This window comes from Rissa tridactyla, chromosome 9 (assembly GCF_028500815.1).
Source record: "Rissa tridactyla isolate bRisTri1 chromosome 9, bRisTri1.patW.cur.20221130, whole genome shotgun sequence".
NCBI lineage: Eukaryota > Metazoa > Chordata > Aves > Charadriiformes > Laridae > Rissa > Rissa tridactyla.
In genome coordinates, this window is record NC_071474.1 from 40514827 (window position 1) to 40535549 (window position 20723).

The following is a 20723-nucleotide window of genomic DNA, read 5'->3' on the forward strand; positions in this document are numbered from 1 at the left end:
GGTTAATTAGTAGCGGACCGCCCTGATAATCACTGTTGTGCCTTGTTTTTCTTTAGCAGTTATCCATTTCAGTTTACTTCAATATTTTTACATTTTTTTCCTCCTCAGTTTGGAAGATTTCTTTAAGTGCAAAATTCAGGCTCGATCTAAGCAGACATCACTCCATTGCTTTAATGAGCACGAAGAGCCTGGCTACATAAAAAGGCTGCTCCAGATTAAACAAAGCCTGTTATGTAAAACAATTGAACTACAACACTGAAAGTGGCAATACTTCTATTATGGTTTAAAGTGGGTTCATTGTGGTTTAACTCAAGGTGACCACGCATCAGTCTAAATGAAACTGAGTTTCCCTGGCACTGGAAAAGGCAGGCAAATAGAATCTTGCACCAAAATATGCAAGTTCAACAGATGCAACTTTGTCATGCAGATAGAACTGATGTCTTTTTGTTGACCTTTCAGTGTATAACTACTAACCCACTTAATTATTTTTTTTTTTTGGCTTAATAGTAACTAATACCATAAAACAACTCTAATTTCAATGAACAGATTAAATGGTGTTATCATAAGAAATTATGATTACAATTATTCTCCTTCAGTACCCCGAAGCATGCTGCGTAGTTCAGTGTCAAGGTTCAGTTTTGATTTGGGTTCCACCTGTGTCAGGCCATGAGAAGGAACACCCTTGGGCACATTCGCATCCAGCTGCTGCTTCCCTTCCACCTAGGACAAGCGCACAAGAAATCTGTCGGTACATGTGGGGCAGCAAGGCCTCAAACCAGGGAGGGAGCTCACCTTAGAGAAGATTTTACTGAGGCTCACTGATGCCAAGACTATGCCAAAGGTCCAGCTGAACTCCAGGACACAATCTAGACCTTGATTTTAGCTAAAATGCAATGATAAAAAGGGGGCAAAGTAATTAAAATAAGGAGCTAATGATGCTACATCGACACTTTGATGGCAATATGAGATTTCTCTGCAGTAGAAAGTTCTGCTCCATGCATACTCCCACAGGTACATTTGTTTGACTTTCATATGCGTTTCCATACACACAAGTAGTATATTCAAAATCCACACTTCAAATCACGTTTTTATTATTATTAGTTATCAATTCCAAATGAAGTAAAAAATACTCTCGTGAACTGCTGAAATGTATTTTCGACACAGGGAATAGGATATAAGGCAGATCGCTTACCTTCTGACTCAAGTTTTCACACTATTTACAATAGCTTTCCCAACTGCACAGGTGTCAAAAATAAAGCAAACTGTATTGTGCAGAAAAAGTAACTTTGACAGGTCTAATTTACTGAGACTGATTCATGTGACAGCATAAACAAATCATTCTTGTCAAAGTCTATATTGAAAATGGAGTAAATTGATCATGGAGTCAAGTGCACTAGTAATTTCAGGAAGTATTGTGATTTCATTTGTAAAACTATTGCAAAGAGGGGAAAAAAACCTGTCTTTCAGAGCTGGCTTCCATTTTTGCACCAGTCATAGTAGTAGAAGAATATGCTGTTTAAGAGCATACAGTTTCTACCAGCACTGTTCCCCTGCAATCCTGTTACTGTGTATTCAGGGAAGTAACATGAGAAATCCCCTGAGATCTTTTGTACAAATATACAGTGGAGATCAACAAGAAATCCTCTGAGTGAACAAAACATTCTGTATGTGTTTTCTTACTGCTTCTGTAGGAGCAGAATGTTGTGACTGATTAAAACACCAGCATAACATTCAGTCTCTTACTGGAATTGTTTTTGATGCTTAGGAGGAACTAGAGAAACAACATTATGAGAATGGATTTTTTCAACATAAATTCAAGCTATCTAATCTCTGAAGTCATTGCTTTCTCCCTCTACAGGGGAGAGGGCTTGTTCCTGGGAGTACACTTTAACTGACAGTGCCCAAGTTTCTTATCTAGGATTAAAAAATGGGGAGATGTAAACTTTGCGAAGATAAGCAATAGCAAAACTCGTGTGTAATGTATCCAGCGAAGCTAACGATCCTCGGAGCAGAGAAAGTGAAGCCAATAAGTTATGCTAGACAGGCACTTACAGAGGTCTTCTGGGGTCATGTTTACTAATCTCTCTCTCACTCTCTGTCAGTGTGTTATGAAGGAGCACAAGGCATGCAAACTACAAGGTAGATGAACAGTGAATTATTCAAAACAATACCTTCACACTTTATATAAAAATAACGAATGGTAAATCAAGAGTGCATTTAACCAAAGGGTGAATTTTAATAACCTGAATCCTCAGTATGCCAAGATGATAACAACTGGGACGTGTCTTGCAAGAATGGTTTTGTCCATTTCGCAACAAATGGATTTAATAACGGGCCCCTGTTTTCTCCAGTCCCTTGACTTGGTACAGCCCTTTGGCTTAAATTCCAGATGACTCCCTCTATTTATTTTTTTTTTCCTTCCATACACAGAAGGTACAAAATCTTTTGTTCCTATTTCCAGGGGAAAATCAATTCTGTCTCAAGAATATTCACCTTTTGTGTTCATCTTTAAGCTTCATAAGGTCAACATAAAATAGGGAAACAGAGCATTAAATTTCTAAAAATCAATAGCATATACATAAATTGACATTCATTACTTTACAGTGATTTCCAGTTTCTCCCTGATTGATTAAAGCTAGGGGTTGAAAATAAGTGCTTTTCCCCTGCCTGGAGAAATTCCCAATTGTCCATGCTGTGAACCTTCCATTATGAGACATGAGACAGCGGTAGCAGTACATGGTTCATTTCACACCGCCACAAAATAGACTTGTCATTCCACAATCGAAAGTAAGGAACCTGATGGAAGAGCAATGTGTCAAAAACTTGTCAAAAGAGGCCTGCGCTTAATGACAACTGAGAACAAGGAAACCATATCTTGAGGTTTACACTGGCTAGCTTTCATACGCAGAGAGTAGAACAGAAAAATTAGCCTGTTAATTTGTTACACGTTTAAATGTGATATTGAATGGCAATTCATATTTTTCAACCTAATTAATTTTGATTCCACATTAATTTACGGAAGATAAATATTTACAATACAATTAAATTAGTTAATTTATAAAAGCAGAGGAGCAAAAACATTTGAATAAGAGCTGCCTAAATTAATGCTGAGAAAAAATATATTTTCTCTGCACTGAAAATGCTGGAAAGCTAATGCCGCATAAAATGTCCTGTTATTAAGGGTGCTCTATACTAACATGATAAGTATAACAAATTGATCTTTTGTATGAATTATGTTAGACCCTGAGAAATGATAATGTCAAATTCTGCGGCACAGTGGAGCTGAACCAATTAGATGAGTAGATAATTTGGCCCTTCACACTAATAACACATCGTTAGGAGGAATATCTTCAAAGAAAAACATGTATTTGGGGAATACTTTGCAACTAGGTGATGCTTTTAAAATGTTGATACAATGGAGATGGGGATCTAATTTCTTAAACCTCAAACACTGGGAAGGCAATTCCATAAGGTGTGGATTATAATCATATTGAGATGACAATATTGCTGTTTTTATTAATAGTTACAGAAGCACATGCATGTACATATGGTGCATATGTCTGGAATATTTTTTCATGGATGGACTGATTAATGATGGGCAAAGCTTCAAAGATTCACAAGGATTCATTAGGATTCATGAGGATTCATTAGGATTCAAAAGTTTGGCTGCTTACATCTGAAGCTCTTCAGCTAAAAAGGACTTAATGTTAGATTTATAGTACTTTTTGGTCTAGCATAGACTGGAAATTGTGGAAAGGCATTCTTTCCTCACTGTGCAGTTTTGCATTTATTCTGCTGTCTGAGCATGTGGAACACTTTTCAAAAGTTTACCTCAGACCCTCAAAAAGCCTTAAATTCACTTCCAAAAAGCAAAGTTTCGACCAAATGATATGCATGTCAGACCACTCGATTCTATAGGAACCTGCACAGAGAGCAAGTCAGGCTGCCTTGGGACATCACAACTAACAGAGCAGTTTTGTTCAGCTGTGGCACAGGGAAGTTCCCACCTGTCTCCTATTTGGTCATGAACTTCTGAGAGTCTGCAATTTCCCTGAATCTGGTGAATTTAGAAGAGCTGTAATACCTCCTAAGAGCAAACTCACATGCAATTTGTACAATTCCATTGTCGTTCCCTGACCAACAAAGATTCAAAGGAAGAATCCATTGAGCCATATGACGTTACACACACTTCTAAAGTAGCCCGCTGCCAGGGACATAGCAGAAATCCACAGGGACAGGGGAGATCTCTCAATCCCATGAGGTTTATTTTGCCCATGTACTACATTGCCAGCACTGTCCCTCTACCTTCCTTTGTCTCCCACAGAGCAGAAGTCATGGAGTCAGGTTTCCACTGGCCATTTCGCAATCTCTTCTCTAGAGCTCAGAAAGTGAAGGGCAGAAACAAATTTTATTCCTAGCAACCCAATCATGGGAAATGGGGAGTTTGTGTGGAAGGAACAGCTTGGGCAGGAGAGGGAATACATTGCCAATTCTGAAACCGGCCAGCTCTAAACTTTGTTCAAAAGTGGAAGGATGAATAAGGTTTATTAGTATACAACTGTTAGTCCACAACAGTATTTGAGGGGGGAAAAAAAGTTAAGGTAGCAAGTAAGCTGAAATTGCTATCTTAAATTATTTTCTGAAGAATAATTATAATTCCAGTGAACTGAATCTAAAACTCAAGGCCGAAAGAAGTCTTGGACTAAAACAAGCAAGGACACCATGCTTTCTTGCACTCTCTCCTACCTGTCTTTCTGGGAAAGATTTTACCACCTCCCATCTGTGTTGGGTTAGTATTAGCCTTTAACATGCAGATTCGCTGCAAATACACCATGAGAGGTTCCTGTTACTAAGCACCATGGGATTTGATCGGAAAACCCAAGGAACTGTTTTTACAAAGGCGGGGGGGGGAAGGAAAATGTAACGTGTGGGAAATCAGGAAAACAGCTATTTAATTCTGGATATTTTCTGCAAATGGACATTCACAGAAATAAAAAGACTCACAAGAAAACTTGAACTTGGAGGCAAAATTATAATTTCATTTCAATGATACTAGCAAATACCTTGACTCAAAGGTGGAAGGCAGTTCCATCCCCTATTCAATACTGAAGAAACTGCAGCTGCAGAGTGCTGAGAGAGTGTGCGTGCGTGCGTGTGTGGCAGAGGGGAGGGCGGCCGTAGGTTCTCTCTCAGTCTCACCATCCCCAGAGCATTTAGTCTGTCTGAGAGCCATCTCTTTCTTTTTTCCTCCTGCTACAGAGACTAAACAGCATATCTGGGGGAAAAAAAAAATAAATCCTTCCATATTTAAAGGAGAATTTGTTAACCGAATAAACTGATTATTTTAAGGGCATTTACAAATCCATTCAAAAACCATTCACCCCATCATGAAAAAAAATTCCTATTGGTGTCGGGAGTTGTCCTTAGGGATATACCACTATAAGCCTCTCAGCATTGCGCTGCCAATGTCTTTGTTCTTGACCTGACCTAAAAAGGCGCTCTCTTTATGAGTCACAGAGGATTTATTTTCTGCCTTAGCTTAGCCCCAGCTTCTTTTAGGCAGAAAATGAGAGTTTTGCTCAGTTGTGGCAAATGACCTGCACTTTTTATGATGTGGGTGATTGTCCACCAGGATCTATGCTGAAGCCACCAGTGTAATTAAATTTAGGAGCACAACTGCCTGGAAATATTTGCTACAAACACCACTCTTGTGGGTGGCAGTAGATTTTGGAGTTCCCTCCTATCTTCCTAGAGATATTTAAGCCTAAAATTGCGATTTATCAGAATATTTTACAAGATACTCCTTTATTGTGCAATGAAATATTTAAATTGTGAATCAGATCCTTCACTCACATAAGCCACATAAGTTCCTATGAAACGTACGGGTTTGTGTTAATTGACACCAACTGAGAGTTTGGTTGTTTGAAAGCACTCTCCTCTCCCCAGTTTTCACATGTTAATTCGTCCCTTGAATCAGCTCAGAACAAAACCCTACAGTCTATATACTCCATTCTGCAACTTGGAAGAGATTGCCGTACATCTGCAGGGAAACACTTTATGATATGGTCATTAAAGCTTATCGCTATGTGCTTTATAGCTTATAGAAAACTGTGAAAATACGTTTCAGGATAGCGTTTGTTTGGATTAAAAAAAAAAACAACACTTTTTCAGAGAGGAGGCATAAACGCTATCTACTCCTACTAATTCAAATCAGTTACTTAAGTATTGCCTCTCCCAGACTACCTAAGGGGACTCTTTCCTTAAAAATGATTCCTCTTTGCAGCTTGAGTCCAGGTTCTAGACCTGTTTTAAGACATGGGACCTTGGTCAGAGACATCTCTCAGAACCTCTCAGCAGCACAGAGCAGGTGTGATGCTGAATGTCCACATCCATAGAGGGACTGAACACAGCGACTGCAGTGAGACCAGCATCACTTCACATGCAATACAGTTATTCTAGGTGCGTGCAGTGTGCTCAGGACATCCAAAAGCTTTATGATGGTCCTAATAAGATATTATAATTTTCCTAGGATTCCTTCTGCAAAGCAGAAATACAGTTCAAATCTCTCTGGGTCAAGATTGGCCGATGATCACTGGGCCAGGACTCTACAGCTAAGGAAAGCTTTGCTGGTCTATAGCAGTTTACATCAGCTGAGGAAGTGGGCCTATGTTTTTCAAGCTTTTTCAAGATTGCAAGTGCCCTTTCTTTCATTTACTGAGTATTTTTTTTTCTATTCTCACTTAATTCTTGCCCTGAAAGTTTTAATTTCCAGCTTTTTGTAATCAAATTGAAACTTCATTATCTAAGTAGTATTGGCAACTCTCAAAAAATGTAACCCTAATCTCACAGTGTTGTAATAGACTATTTTAATTTTTTCCTCCTTTAAAAATATGATCAGATTCAAGAGCTTCTAGTGACAAAGAAAAGCCTGAAAATAAGACAAAACCATCTTCAAATAGTCAAAAGCTAGAGGAATAGAAAAACTGAAGTATATTATTTTTAAATACTCTTGATTTTTAAGCCAACTTTCAATTTGAGGAGGCTGATTTTGTGGATATGGCTAAGTATTTAATATTTTTTTTTCCCCATATCTAGAAGAGACTAGACTCCTACCAAGGTTTTACAGGGCTTTGTTCTGCACACTAAGTGAACAATACAGTGCCGATCCTTCTTCCCCGCCTCTTTCAGCCTTTCCATTAGTTTTACATCCTGACATTTAAAAAAAAAAAAAAAGTAAATGTTAAATGTTACCTATTTATATATGGAGGCCATTTACTCTACCATTCAGGGTAAAAGCACACCACTAACATTCAAAATATTAAATTACTTTCCAATTCATACCATGTGGTGAGAGTTAGGTTTTGTACAGCAAATGGATTTCTTGCTGATTGCCAATGTTACTTTAAAAAAAAAAAAAAAGTATGTGTACTACATGGAGGACCAGACTGTAGAACCTGCAGTATAGCAGGAGTCTTGGACCTTCAGCCTTACAGATGCCCAGAGCTGTCATCTGCTGTATCTCCACTCAAAGGTAAAAAGATAAAAGTTTATCATGATGGGACTTGCGGCATGCACATCTTCCACCCACGTTGTTACCTAACAGCTCAATTTAGCCCATCTTCCCTGTCCTTCAGGATATCTGGCAGCAGGACGCGTGCTGCTGGACAGGGCTGTAGGCAGCACTCCCTCCCTCCGCTGTATCCCACCCATCCCGCCAGCACTAGCGAGCTCCATTCTCTGCTAGGGAGATGGGCATAGTTGGGCTGTTGCCCTTGGGTGTGCTCTGGAGCTTTGCCTAAATCCACACTTTAGCATAGGCTTGTGCATAAACATCACTGATGATGAACAAGCTGGGACTTGAGAATAGGCTCAGATCTACATTTAAGCAGTGCTGTAGACTGCTGAATAATCAGCTTGAGAATTCAATTCAATCTTGTCTGGCAGCAAGGGGTGTGCACAGATGCGCAAGGGACCTACTGACTCAAAAGACACTGGAACCCACAGCCTCACTGAAGTCAACAGAAGCTTTGGATTTGATGTTGTTTCTATTCCGTAACTACAGGAGTTTTTTAGATATGCAAACCAGAGAAACACACAAACTTTCCATAAACAGGTATGAGAAAGTTATAATACTACTCTAACCACACCTTCTTAGCTCTATGTAGTAAGTATTACTGGGTCTGCAGGAGCACGGAGTCCCATGGGATGTTTCTTATTTCTAAGAGTAGTTCCATAGACTTCTCTGACTTAAGAAGCCTGTATGCCAGGTGTAAAAGCAAACATTGCTCTTTGTGAGTAATGTTTGCTGAACTGGGCTCGGAACAGCTGCCTGCCTCCTTTTTTGTTCTCATACACCCCGACAGGCGCATGCAGCGTCAGACGTCATCTAGTCTTTGTACATTTCTACAAAAACGACATAAAGTCTTTTTGTTTGTTGGATACCTTTGCTTAATATGACATATCACGAAGCTCTACAAAGACAGCTGTTTGATACATTTATTGTCCCTTCAAAAGTAGTTTATGAATACCCATGAGATGTTACTTTCTTGTGGATTTGTGCATTAGGAAACTGCTATCTCATAACTTAAGCGTAAAGTAAATCTTCCTTAACAACATCAGAAAGAATTTCCAACAAAAGCTTCTAGAAAATATTCAATTCACTGTGCAAGGATTCATTTTTATCTCTATATTATACCACTGATGTGCCAAACAGGAGCAGAATTGTTTGCAATGAGAGAATAACATGCTCAACCCTTCTTATGCTAGCCATTTGCTATATTTTTCTTTCGTGCTCCCTGGGCAGATAAAGGGCATGATATTAAACTATTCTGCCATCTTGTCATACTTTGTTGGTTACTACTTAAAATATAGCAGATGTAGTTTCAAAGTGATACGAGAATGCGGTATAAGAACTAAGCACAGTACACACACCTTACTGAAGGCTATTTATTTAGGAGAAAACATTTCACACATTTGTGTGTTATGCAGAAGATGCTTTAATTAGGTTATTGTATTTGCCTGTCATATTGTACTAGCTTTGTACTGGAAATAGTCTTATTAAAGAGAAAGACTGTCTTTTCTATGACCAAGGTTTTTGATATTTAGAGAAAGATAAAACAAAAAGAACAAACTGCCTGAGCATTTCTTTGACATTCTGACACGCTATTTCCTAAGCTGATGCTCTTGAGGTGAAAGCTAAGAAAAGCAGAGAATGAAATGCTTTGCCGTTTCTAGTCCCTAGCCAGTAATAAGCCCTTTCATAATCAGCAATAGTCAAAGATATTCCACTCCATCAAAACCAAAACACAAGTCATCCCCTGCGGAGCCAACAAGAATTTTCAATTTTCCACCCTTTTAGTACAGGTACTTTTTAAGAGTGACTTAGAAGACGACTACTCAGTGCTCAGCCATCTGGTCATATCCAAATCCCCAGATACTTTGTCTCAAAGGCTATAAAATGAATAGTTTTAAGGCAAACAAAAAAAAAAAAATATTAGGTGCAGCATTCTTTATTGTGAACTGTACTGTGACGTGCTGCTCTCACTAGTTAAGGGACATCCCCTCCTGAATTCTAAAGTGAGTTTCATCCAAGTCCTTAATTTTCCAGGATGGTGGCCACCAAGGGATTGAAGCAGAAAAAAAAAGTGAGGATCTTCAAGGCAGCATTAGCAGCTCCATATTCTGTTCACACACATGCACATACCACCACAGGAAGAGAGATTTTGAATAGAAAAGACATTTTTTCTTATACTCAAAATGAAGCCTCTTGCAAAAAGTGGTTGCAGTTGTTCCACCTTGGATTAATGTTCCATTTTCTCTGATATTTCTCTGCATTCACTGTTCTTATTTGTCCCCAGTTAATTCTATTTTCACAGTTTTCACCTCATTTTCTCTTTTACCGTCTTTCTCATTTTTACATCTTTTACTATTGATTTTCAACCCTAATTACAACTACAACTGTGCATTTTATTTTCTCTTACACAGCAGGTGAAATTTCATCACTGACTACAATGCACTTACACTGATGACAAACACAATGGACTACAACTGACAGCAGATCATTTATCAGCTTCTACAACCAACCCATTTGAAATAAACATAAACGCACGAGGGTGAAACAAGCAAAAAGTTCATATAGCAGAGGTTGATAGTAACTTCCATTATGACTTTCCCAAAGCTTTCTGGATTTTATTTTCTATTAGCCAAGATGAAACACAACAACATCTCTAACACTTCTAACCAGTAACTTAGGATTTGAAAGCAAGCACCTGACAGCACCTATTTTCTCATGTTTATACTTTTGTCATCTTTCAGTTGTGGAGCTGGGCTAACTTCTGCTTTGAGTTAACCTTTCTGATGAACTTTTCTTCCAAATGTTTCCTTTTATTTTAATGGTTTGCTTTTGTTTGTGGGTTTTTGTGGTTTTTTTAAAGTACAGAAAAGGTAACAAGAATGGCAACAATGCTGCTTAAAGGTATAGAATAACCTTCTTACACAGAGAGAATTAGGATTTTTCAGACTGGCAAAGTGATAACAATGAGCAGATAAGCTGGAGGGCTATAAAACAGAGAAATTGCCTATAAGTAATTTTTTTCCCCTCACATCCCAATAATTTGATAGTGTACCCGTTAGGCAGGTAGGAAGCTTAAAACAAAGAGAAGTACTTTTTCCCCTCAGTACACAATTAAATTGTGGAGACTCACTATCACAGACTGTTGTAGAGGTAATGTGTAAATAGGTTCAAAGACAAAGTCACAGAGTAACTCCACTGGCGGCTCCGACCACGATGGTTCAAATTCTACCTCTACTCAAGAAAACTCCAAACTAGTGTTTGCAGGTCTGTTTCAATTTGCCCTCATTCTTACCCTCTTTCCTTAAGTATCAGACACTAACTGCTATTGTAGAAAGAATACAAGATTAAACGGACCTTTAGTTTCACCCAGCTCTCTTCTTGTGTTAACAATAAAACTGCAATGTAAACCTTTTGATTTGACATTGTTTACTGGGGAGTGGGGGGGGAGATGTTTTCCCACATTCTGCACTGGCCTTACACGATCCCGATCCGCCCCCACTGCTGTACCTAGAGTCACTTGCACATGAGTCTGCCTTGTGAATCATGTCTAAAAAGCATACAGTACTTGTCATGCACTGAAGCGTACAGATAGAGAGAAAATGTGGTTTGGGCTTGGTTTGTTTTTTTTTTTGTTTCTGTTTTTTTTTTTTTTTTCCCCCCCCTTGGTTCCCCCCTCCTTTGTCTTTCAAGTCCATGAGTGGATGCCTCAGTGGTTTGCAGAGATCAGGCACACAGCAAAAGTGTTTTCTCTCTAAATGGTTTGATATCTCTAGAAAATAACTAAGTGCCTTATTTTTTTTCTACTCACTTGCATAGCTCAATACATCTCAGCCATGCTGTAGACATAACGATGAAAATAAAGGACTGAAAAAAAATTATTATTTTTTTTTTTTTAAATGACAGAAGTGTCATATAAATGCCTGATCCTGAAGTCAACAGTACAGATCTATTTGCCTTGGCTGGTGAAACCAAGGTTCAGATAACAAAAATACATTAATTCCCTTCCTTGAAAACATTTACAAGGAGATCTCACGTATACCATGGCAATAAATGTAATGTAATGACAAATTACACTAATGGCCACGTTACTTTAACCTACATATTGCACTGAATGCCTCTGCCAGGTACAGAGACATACCCGTTCTTCCAGTACTACTCAGGTTGTTTTAAATTGTGACTAGGTTCAGCCTCATCTCAGCAGCTGCCTCTTGAAACTGCACAATATATATAAACCTTTTTCTAGAGAGTCCAGTGTATGAGCAAATTAAGGTTAATCATGCTCAAGATACAACACTTACTCTTTGAGATGTCTTGTTCTCATACAGAAGCAGCTTTAAGTCTAACACTTGTTACTCTGGACACACAATTTAAGAAACACTGAAAAAGTATGTGCTATCTTTCACAAACACAAGGGACATACAGGAAAGATTCTGAAAAGCTGCAAAAGACTATGTGCTGTCTCAGACTGGCTTAGCAGAAATAAATCCTATTAGCCTAATGTGTATACACATATGCACGGAAAAGAGCAGCTTTTCTTCGCAAAAACACACATTTTCAGGTGCTGTGCAAGTGACTGTCTGTCTAATAATAAGATAGGTTATGTGGTACCCTTATTTTATGATCTCCATTTATCCTATGGTTTGCACTGCACACTCATAGACCTATGCTTCAATTAGTGTGAAACAAATGGCATAATTCCAGATCCACTAAACCTCGGAGACCTATATTGTCAGGCATATGCAGCATGCATTTACTACTACATGGGAAGCTGTATCTCTTCACCTTCTCCTCTTTTTCAAAAGAAACCACTTCTGAATAAATCGGATAAATAACCTCCAGGCGGTATTACAGCAGATACTTAGAAATCACAGCTAAAATAGACCCCCATCTATTTGTAGGCGACCTTAGCAAGGTAAGCAATTGTCAGTGCAGACAAAACTTGGATCTCACAAACCGTGACCCAACAGAACACATGCAAAGCTGCCCACTGCTGGTGTTTGTGCTGGAGAGAGACTCCCTCTTCCCACAGGTTTATATGGCAAGGGGAAGAAAGACTTTCCAAACTGATTGATACCAAGCAACACCTGAAATAGTCACCCACCACAGAAATGCTATGAAGTGCCTTGGGAGGCTCTTCAGCAGCAGCACACCCTGCACAGGCCTTATCCTGCTAGGCTTCACTCCAGCCTGGTTTTTTGTGGGTTTGTGAGGTTTTGATTTTTGTTTTGTTGTTGTTTTTTTGGTTTTGGGTTTTTGTTTGTGTTTGTTTTTTTTTTTAATGTGTTTATTCCACTTCTAACCAGGACTGCAAAATCTACCTACAGTACAGTACTCCTCTGCAGCACCCATGTGCCTACAAACATGCTCATAACACACAACAGCCCTACATACTGGACACAGCCTCTTCTGGCAAATGAGGCCAATTACCGCTTCCTCAGTGGCATGGCGGGGGCAGTTCTGTACCATGCTCTGCCTAGATTCATGTAGCAACTGCTCTGAAAAAGTAATGAATCCACTTTATTTGTTGAAGACATGCTAGAGATTTCCCCCCACAAGCAGCAGCCCCATTAGGGTAACTACGCCCACAGAGCATCCCGTTCACTTTGTCTTCAGAAAGAGTATAAAGAGAGAGGAAATTTTCTCCAGTCATACTGAAATCACTTCTAGGCTGCAGTACATTTGAGAAGAGCAGTTGTAAGGAGCTTAATGGTTGATATTTTGGAGCTGCATCATCCTAAATAATAGCTGCAAAGAGAAAATATGAGGTTCTCAGGAGCCTCAAGCCACAGAAGACTGTGTGTAGCAGAACCCGTCTTTGCCCTACAGCTGGCTCCGGGAAGGGGGCACCTGGCTACTGCTGGAGAACGCTGTCCTGCAGGAGGAACCTGCTACTGCCCGTGTTAGGGCTACTTTGCCTAAGCTGACTAGAGAACCCAGCCCTGTATAAAACAAAAACTTAAGTGTGAGAAGAAGAAATACTGAAGAAGTGAAGATGTTTTCAAACAACTTATTTAAAGTTCATTATGATGCTGACACTTGCCTCCTTAATGATGTGGCATGTGTTTAAACATTAAAATTTGCTTGGTAAGGTGGAGTAAGGGTGGGGGGAAGAGTAATGCCAAATAAAATGATCTCTAGGAGCTAAACACTGAATAAATCCTGTGTGTTTTCAATTAAGTGATAGTTCTACAATTAAAGCCTTTGATTTTCATAAAGCTGCTGCAGCACGTCAGAGGAGAAGAGGAAGAAAACGTTTGGGGGTGGGAAGTCACAGAAGGAGACACGTACTTCCCCCCGCAGAAGTCTAACATTCATTTTACAATTGATTCATTGAACAGAAGCATCTTGCCACAGCAGCCACCCACTTAATGATGACAAAGCACAGACACCTCAGTCATGATGGCACAGTACAGTCAGGCATGACATCTCTGATTCGGTATGGGTGGCTTATGTTACTACCCTGACACCTACACGCTGAGCTTTGCCCACCTTCTTACCATGTGGAAACAAGTCACTTCAAACCTCAAGGCAAGGCATATAATAAACTCATTTGAATTCAAACAGGAGATTTATGTTCCCTTATGGATCGTTAGGAAAATGCTTCCTGACACACAGCAAAGTGGGTTATGCAAAAAGAAAACATTGAAATTTCATACCAAATAAGTAAACCAGGACTTTATCGTATCATTTCATTCTTTAAAAACATCCTAAAATTCAACACAATGACTGACACTATTCCAAGGAATTCAAGTAATCTTGAGGAAATTGTTCAGCTTTCCTGTCGCTTGTGAAGGATGCAAGAGGTTAGGTTTATTTAGGACAGAGATGGAGGTGTCAAGCCATGGCACAGGGTGATGTTGAGGGAAACGTTAATGCATTAACTCTCATGTGTTTTTATATTACTGAATGTCTCTCCCCAGCCCCCTCCCCCAAGTATGTAAACTGGCAATAAATGATTGGCATTCACAAATGTGCCTCCAAGCAGGTTAGGGATAATTATTAAAGCATGTAGACACCCTGTCCTAAGAGCCAATTGTGACAAATCCACAAAATAATGAATCTCTATTAATAGTTAATGATGTATGTCAAGAAGAGCCCAGTCTTTGGGCTCTTCCCCTTTAAGAGTATGCCTTATCCTCCTGTGTTTCAGCTGGTCAAGCCGAATGCCTTCCCCCCCTTACGCTGGCCTGCTTTGAATCTCAGTCAAGATGAAGTAATTGAAAACTACCAGCCTGAATACTTCAGAAGTCTATCATGGAACAAGATTCAACAAGCCTCTTCTCAATTTGTAAATATGCTGGAATATAAGTAGTAAAAAGGCTCCAATGTCAAACAAGTTTAAGCATTAGCCATGTTGTTTTATGAGTGCTACACCAGTGCTTAATACTTTATATATTAAGCCCTATTAACACTGTAAAGTTACTTCATCCTTGTATTCCTCACACTGAATTGCTCATAGATTTTTTAAAGAGCTATTTTTTTTTTTTATATTTAACCACTCAAAGCATTCAGTTTCTGCAGTGCTGTGTGTATTTTGATAGTTTTAAAGTCATATTTAGAGGCCCAGGTTCACAAAACATCGTGTTACTAAAAATTCCCTTCCTATTCTGCCGACAAATTGACAAAAAATAATCAAAGTAGTTTTAGAAAGAACTTGTGTTTTGTATATTTTGTTTCGAACATGGTAAACTACCTATGTTGGGTATATACATATTCATTAATGATGACCCACTTCTGGGTTGTTGGAACATATCAAAATACCAAAGAAAAATGTAAACAAAACAAACGTTTGCCATGTGGAGAGAGACCAAGAGTAATATTGAGAATTCAGATGACGTTTCAATTTAATGATGAATGTTCTTAAGTCCTCCTGGTTGTTTGCAACTTAACTGCCTCTTCATGTCCAAACATTACTGACAGGCCATGTGGCGTTAATTGGACTGAAAAAATTACCTGCTCCAAAATTTATCACTGCTAATAGCTTAGACTCTTTATTGTCTTCACAATTAATCTTCTTACTAGTGGAAACACTGGAACAGCTAACTCTACATACAGTGGGTTGTAATCAGCAGTGTTACAAACTTGAACCAAAACATCTTAACCCAAACTTCTGGGAGGTATTGATCCAGATCAGAGTAGCAGCTCATGTCCCTCCCTAATTACTTAGAAGTACAGCTGGCAGAGTATTTGTAATACTTGATTCCTTGTGGCTTACACAGGAATCATGTTTTTTAATTTGATCTCATTGAAAAGGCATAGTTTTAAAAGAGGATTCAGGTGATTTACTGTAACCAGTGGAAGAGCAGTACAGAAGATGGTGATAAGGCAGAACTTTTAAATTATCAGATTTTAACATGACAGGGTTCCTCTTAGAAGCTTTCACACCCTCTGTTTGAGAAGAAGCAGCAGCCTGTAAAACCTAAGCAAATGTTTCTTAGTATGGTCCCTACCTTTGTCAGACAAGGTTAGTGAATCCCCATCCTTTATTTGCCTTTCTTTGTTGTCTCTTCAGAGGCACATCACTGCAAGTCATCGAACCCTATGGAACCATCAGAGGTAAAGAGCAGCTGAGGGTTTGAAAAGTGCCAGAGCATTAATTAGCTCAGAATTCCTGAATCTCCACTGATCTAATGAAAGTTACTCAATCACAGGATTATGTGGAAAGCCTAATAGAGGCTTTATAGTTAAAGCACAGAAGTGGGAGACAAGAAGTGCAGGTTCTATTCTTACTGCCAGCACCTGCGTGCAACCTTGATCAAACCATCAGTTTTCATTGCCCATTTTCTCTGTATGTAAAATGGAAATAATTGTGCTCATAGGACTATTCTTAAGCTAATTCCACCTCCATCTGAGAAGCACTTTGGGATCTTCAGGTTAGAGAAATCACTGAACTGTAAAATATCATTTAAAATATGTATTTTCTGGATGTGCTTAAAATAAGTATTCCCTATACCAGCGTAAAGTGAGTGTGATATACCAAGTCTAGATAATTTAACTGTTACCTTGAAGTATAAAAATGTTGTTTGTAAAGGATTTTTCAATTCGGCAATGACGGTAAAGCAGCACCTCAAACAGCTTTGCCTAGAATATCTATTCTTAGTAAACAACTATGCTTTAACAGGATTATTTTGCAACATTTTGCATTAAGTACACTTGAAGCAGGTTTCTGAATATAGAGCTTCAAACGTGTTAAAAGATAGTATCTGTATGTTAAAAGACAGTATGTGTATGCATGTATATATTTTCACATTTTATACAAACTTGCATTTCTGTTTTAACAGAACCAAAAGTAATTTCAGCAGTGACATTCAATATCTGACTCACTTTTATCCTCAGTAAAGGTGACACACTGCAGAAGAACAAAGCGTGGAGCCGGGCTGGCTTTGGCTATTTCCTGTTTAGTCAGAAATAGCTGCTGGAGCCGTGTTTATCCCCAGCATCACATCAGCAAACAGCAGTCCTCCCTAAAGACATCTGTCCAGTTGGTCCTGGATGTAAACTCTGAAAAGTTTTGGTTTGTATGACTCCTATCAGTTTCAGGAAGTTTTATGTAAGAAAGAATAGGAGAACGCTCTCCAATTGACTCTCCGATCAAATATGAGAAAAAACTTCTTTACGGTGAGGGTGACAGAGCACTGGAACAGGCTGCCCAGGGAGGTTGTGGAGTCCCCTTCTCTGGAGACTTTCAAGACCCGCCTGGATGCAGCCCTGAGGGATGTGCTCTAGGCAATCCTGCTTTAGCAGGGGAGTTGGACTAGATGACCTCTAGAGGTCCCTTCCAACTCTGAAAAATTCCGTGATTCTGTAATACTTACTATATTAAGATTCTTAATAGGACTGGATGACTGGTTTAAGATTTTTTCCCTTTCAAATTGATGAACAGTTTTGCCTACTAAAATATTTTTGCTTAGTTTTCATTCAGTATTGTGCACTACAACTTTTGTGCTCATCTCAGTGGTTTCTTCTAGGGCCTTTCTACCCATGCAAATGGCAAGCATTTAGTAAATATTTGTTGAAGGCTTCAAATGTAGCCTACTTCTCATTGCATTATAAAACTCAAATTCAGATTGTTAGCTAAAATAAAAAGGTATAGTCTGTATGCAATCATCAGTTCAACTCTGAATGAACTGGCACTGAAAGCAGGTCAAAGTCATAAATAAATCCACAGCCTCGGCCTAAGACTAGGCCTCAGTCCGTAACAAGAGCAGAGTAACGCTTTCTTTCAAGCCTGAAGAAACAGAATTATTTGAGTTTGAATTCCTAAAATGAAGTGTGGCCACATGAACTCATCTGCATCAATGGGAAGAAAAAACCAACAATACTCACCCACAATAGCATCCTCCTTATCTTATGACTTTTATTATAAAGCTCTCCTGAAGTCTCTAGTGATCTGGTTCCCTCACTCACAGGGAGACTGAGCCACGCCAAGGAGTATAACAGAAAAGATCTGGCAGCCCCATTTTAATCATAGAAAATCATAGAATAGTTTGGGTTGGAAGGGGCCTTCAAAGGTTATCTAGTCCAACCCCCCTGCAATGAGCAGGGACATCTTCAACTAGATCAGGTTGCTCAGAGCCCCGTCCAGCCTGGCCTTAAGTGCCTCCAGGGATGGGGCATCTACCACCTCTCTGGGCAACTTAGGCCAGCGTTTCACCACCTTAGCGCTAAAAAAGGCTTCCTTCTATCTAGTCTAAATCTTCCCTCTTTTTAGTTTAAAGCCATTACCCCTTGTCCTATCGCAACAGGCCCTGCTAAAGAGTCTGTCCCCGGCGTTCCTGTAGGCCCCTCTAAGTACTGAAGGCCTCAATAACGTCTCCCCAGAGCCTTCTCCTGCCCAGGCTGAACAACTCCAACTCTCTCAGCCTGTCCTCACAGCAGAGGTGCTCCAGCCCTCTGATGATCTTCGTGGCCACCTCTGGACCTGCTCCAACAGGTCCATGCCCTTCTTACATTGGGGGTCCCAAAGCTGGATGCAGCACTGCAGGCAGGGCCTCACCAGAGTGGAGCAGAGGGGCAGAATCGCCTCCTTTCACCTGGTGGCCACGCTGCTTTTGATGCTGAAAATACTAAAAACACTGCTCAACAGTTTTACTTCACAACTTTTTCAGGAATGTGATTGCCCATTACTAGTGCTTGGCTCCAAAAGACTCATACTGCTATCAAAAGTACTAGTAGCAAACAAAGATCCAAATCAACATAAGTAAAGGCAAATATAAAAGTAAGTAAAGGTCAATATATAAGTCAAAAGGTAACTTTTTTTTTTCTGGTGAAATCAGAAAAATAGACAAGTTATAGTTTTTCCAAAACTACACTTTCCAAGTCTTGTTATCTAATGACTCTCACACGTGCAAGGAAGTCCAGTACACATTAGGATTCCCCTTACTTTTCTTTTCAAAGAAAGGGAGAGGCAATTCACCACACAGGGAAGACCTGCACCACTGCATGCAGGGGCAATAGGTACGCTGTGGTGAAACTCTGTAAGGGTTTTCTCCATTTTTTTAGAGCGGAAAAGTTCCAAAGACATTTCCTATACCAGCAAAGATTTATAAATGCATCGGAATTTTTGCCTTTGCAGATGAATGACAAAGCTACCCAAAGACAAGGTAACATCAGGTTAGCATCAATAACAAGAATGCCTTTACCTTGCACATCAGGAGCAGACAGCATCACACATAAGCTCATCACACAGGGTGACAGCTACCAGCGTTCTGGTGTAAAAAACCTCTAGAATAAACTGTTATTTTCAGTCCAAAAATAGGACACAACTGCCAACACTACCTATCTTCTGCAAGTTAGGCAGTAGTACTCAACTTTTTACAACGACCCAGAAATCCCTAGCCATAGAACCTTTCTACACCTTCTCCTCTGCAAACGCTCCCACTACATAACCTACTCCTCTTCATGGGCAGGAAGCCAATTTCATCTGGCAACTGGGACTAAGCCCTTAGCTGATTCCCAGCACCTGTGCCACTTTTCAGCCTTGGCCAGCTGTTCTTCCAGAGCTTTAAAGATCAGGAAACTCTGATATCCTGCTTATCATATAAAAAGGGGATATCCTTTCATAGCAGGAGAACCACTAGCTTTTGTTGTACTTGGTCAAGCAGTATGCTTAGGGAGCACACAACCCAAACCACTGAGAAGTCATTTGCTTTACACCAAAGCAAGCTGAGCAGAGAAAGAAATGGAAACTGTCAGAAATTACCTGAATCAGGCACACAGCATTATCTTTATGCAATGTGACTTTGTCTCAGACTGAAATAGGGCACAGCTGAATTTGTAAATAGCCTAGCATTCACCCCTCTGTCCTTGTGTAAATTAAAACATGAACCTTTTGAACGACAATTCTGGTGTCATCTGCAATCTTTTCTGGAGGCTCCATGTGGAGCCACCTTGGCAGGTTACTGAGATCCTACCAACTCCCTGTTTTAGGTCAACCTCTATCCTATTATTTGACATCTTCCCTCCTCCTCTTAATTCCCTAGCAAAATGACACCTGCCTTCAGCCAGATGGACAAAATCGAACTGTCTACCCAAAACCAACAGTAATATTGTACATGTTATACATCAGTTTAGAAATAGCTGGGTTTAATTCATTTTTTAAAGCTCGATGTCATCACTGATACTAAGACAATAAAATATTATTACATAGTAGTTAAAATCTACTACAGATATCATCTACAAGGGGAAGGAAAAGCCTAATTAAAAAAATAATTAGCAGAGGGAATTCTTGGAAAGTATCAAAATATGATAAGCCCACCTGCTCATAAACTCTGCACGCGTGATGCAAATCCACATGTAAACATGCTTCTACTAAGAAGGTGACATTGTTGTTGTAAAAACATTCCATAGTGTGCTATTGGGATTTTTTAATGCTTTTTTTTTCCCCGTGGATATATAACAAAAATATATTTTAAAATTGATACTTATTTTAAATTGTTAGTTGTTTCTAAGGCATTCCAAAATCAGACATGAGGAGTAGTATATAATACTTCATTTAACAGATTTTTGCCATGAAACACGTTGGAGATGAAGGCAACCAGTAGCCAGTGATGAGATATGGTGACATTGAAATAATGATTTATCTACAGAAAAGATTTTTATCAATACTTATATGAGGTTTCTGTAAGTGCATGATTGGGTGGTGATTTAA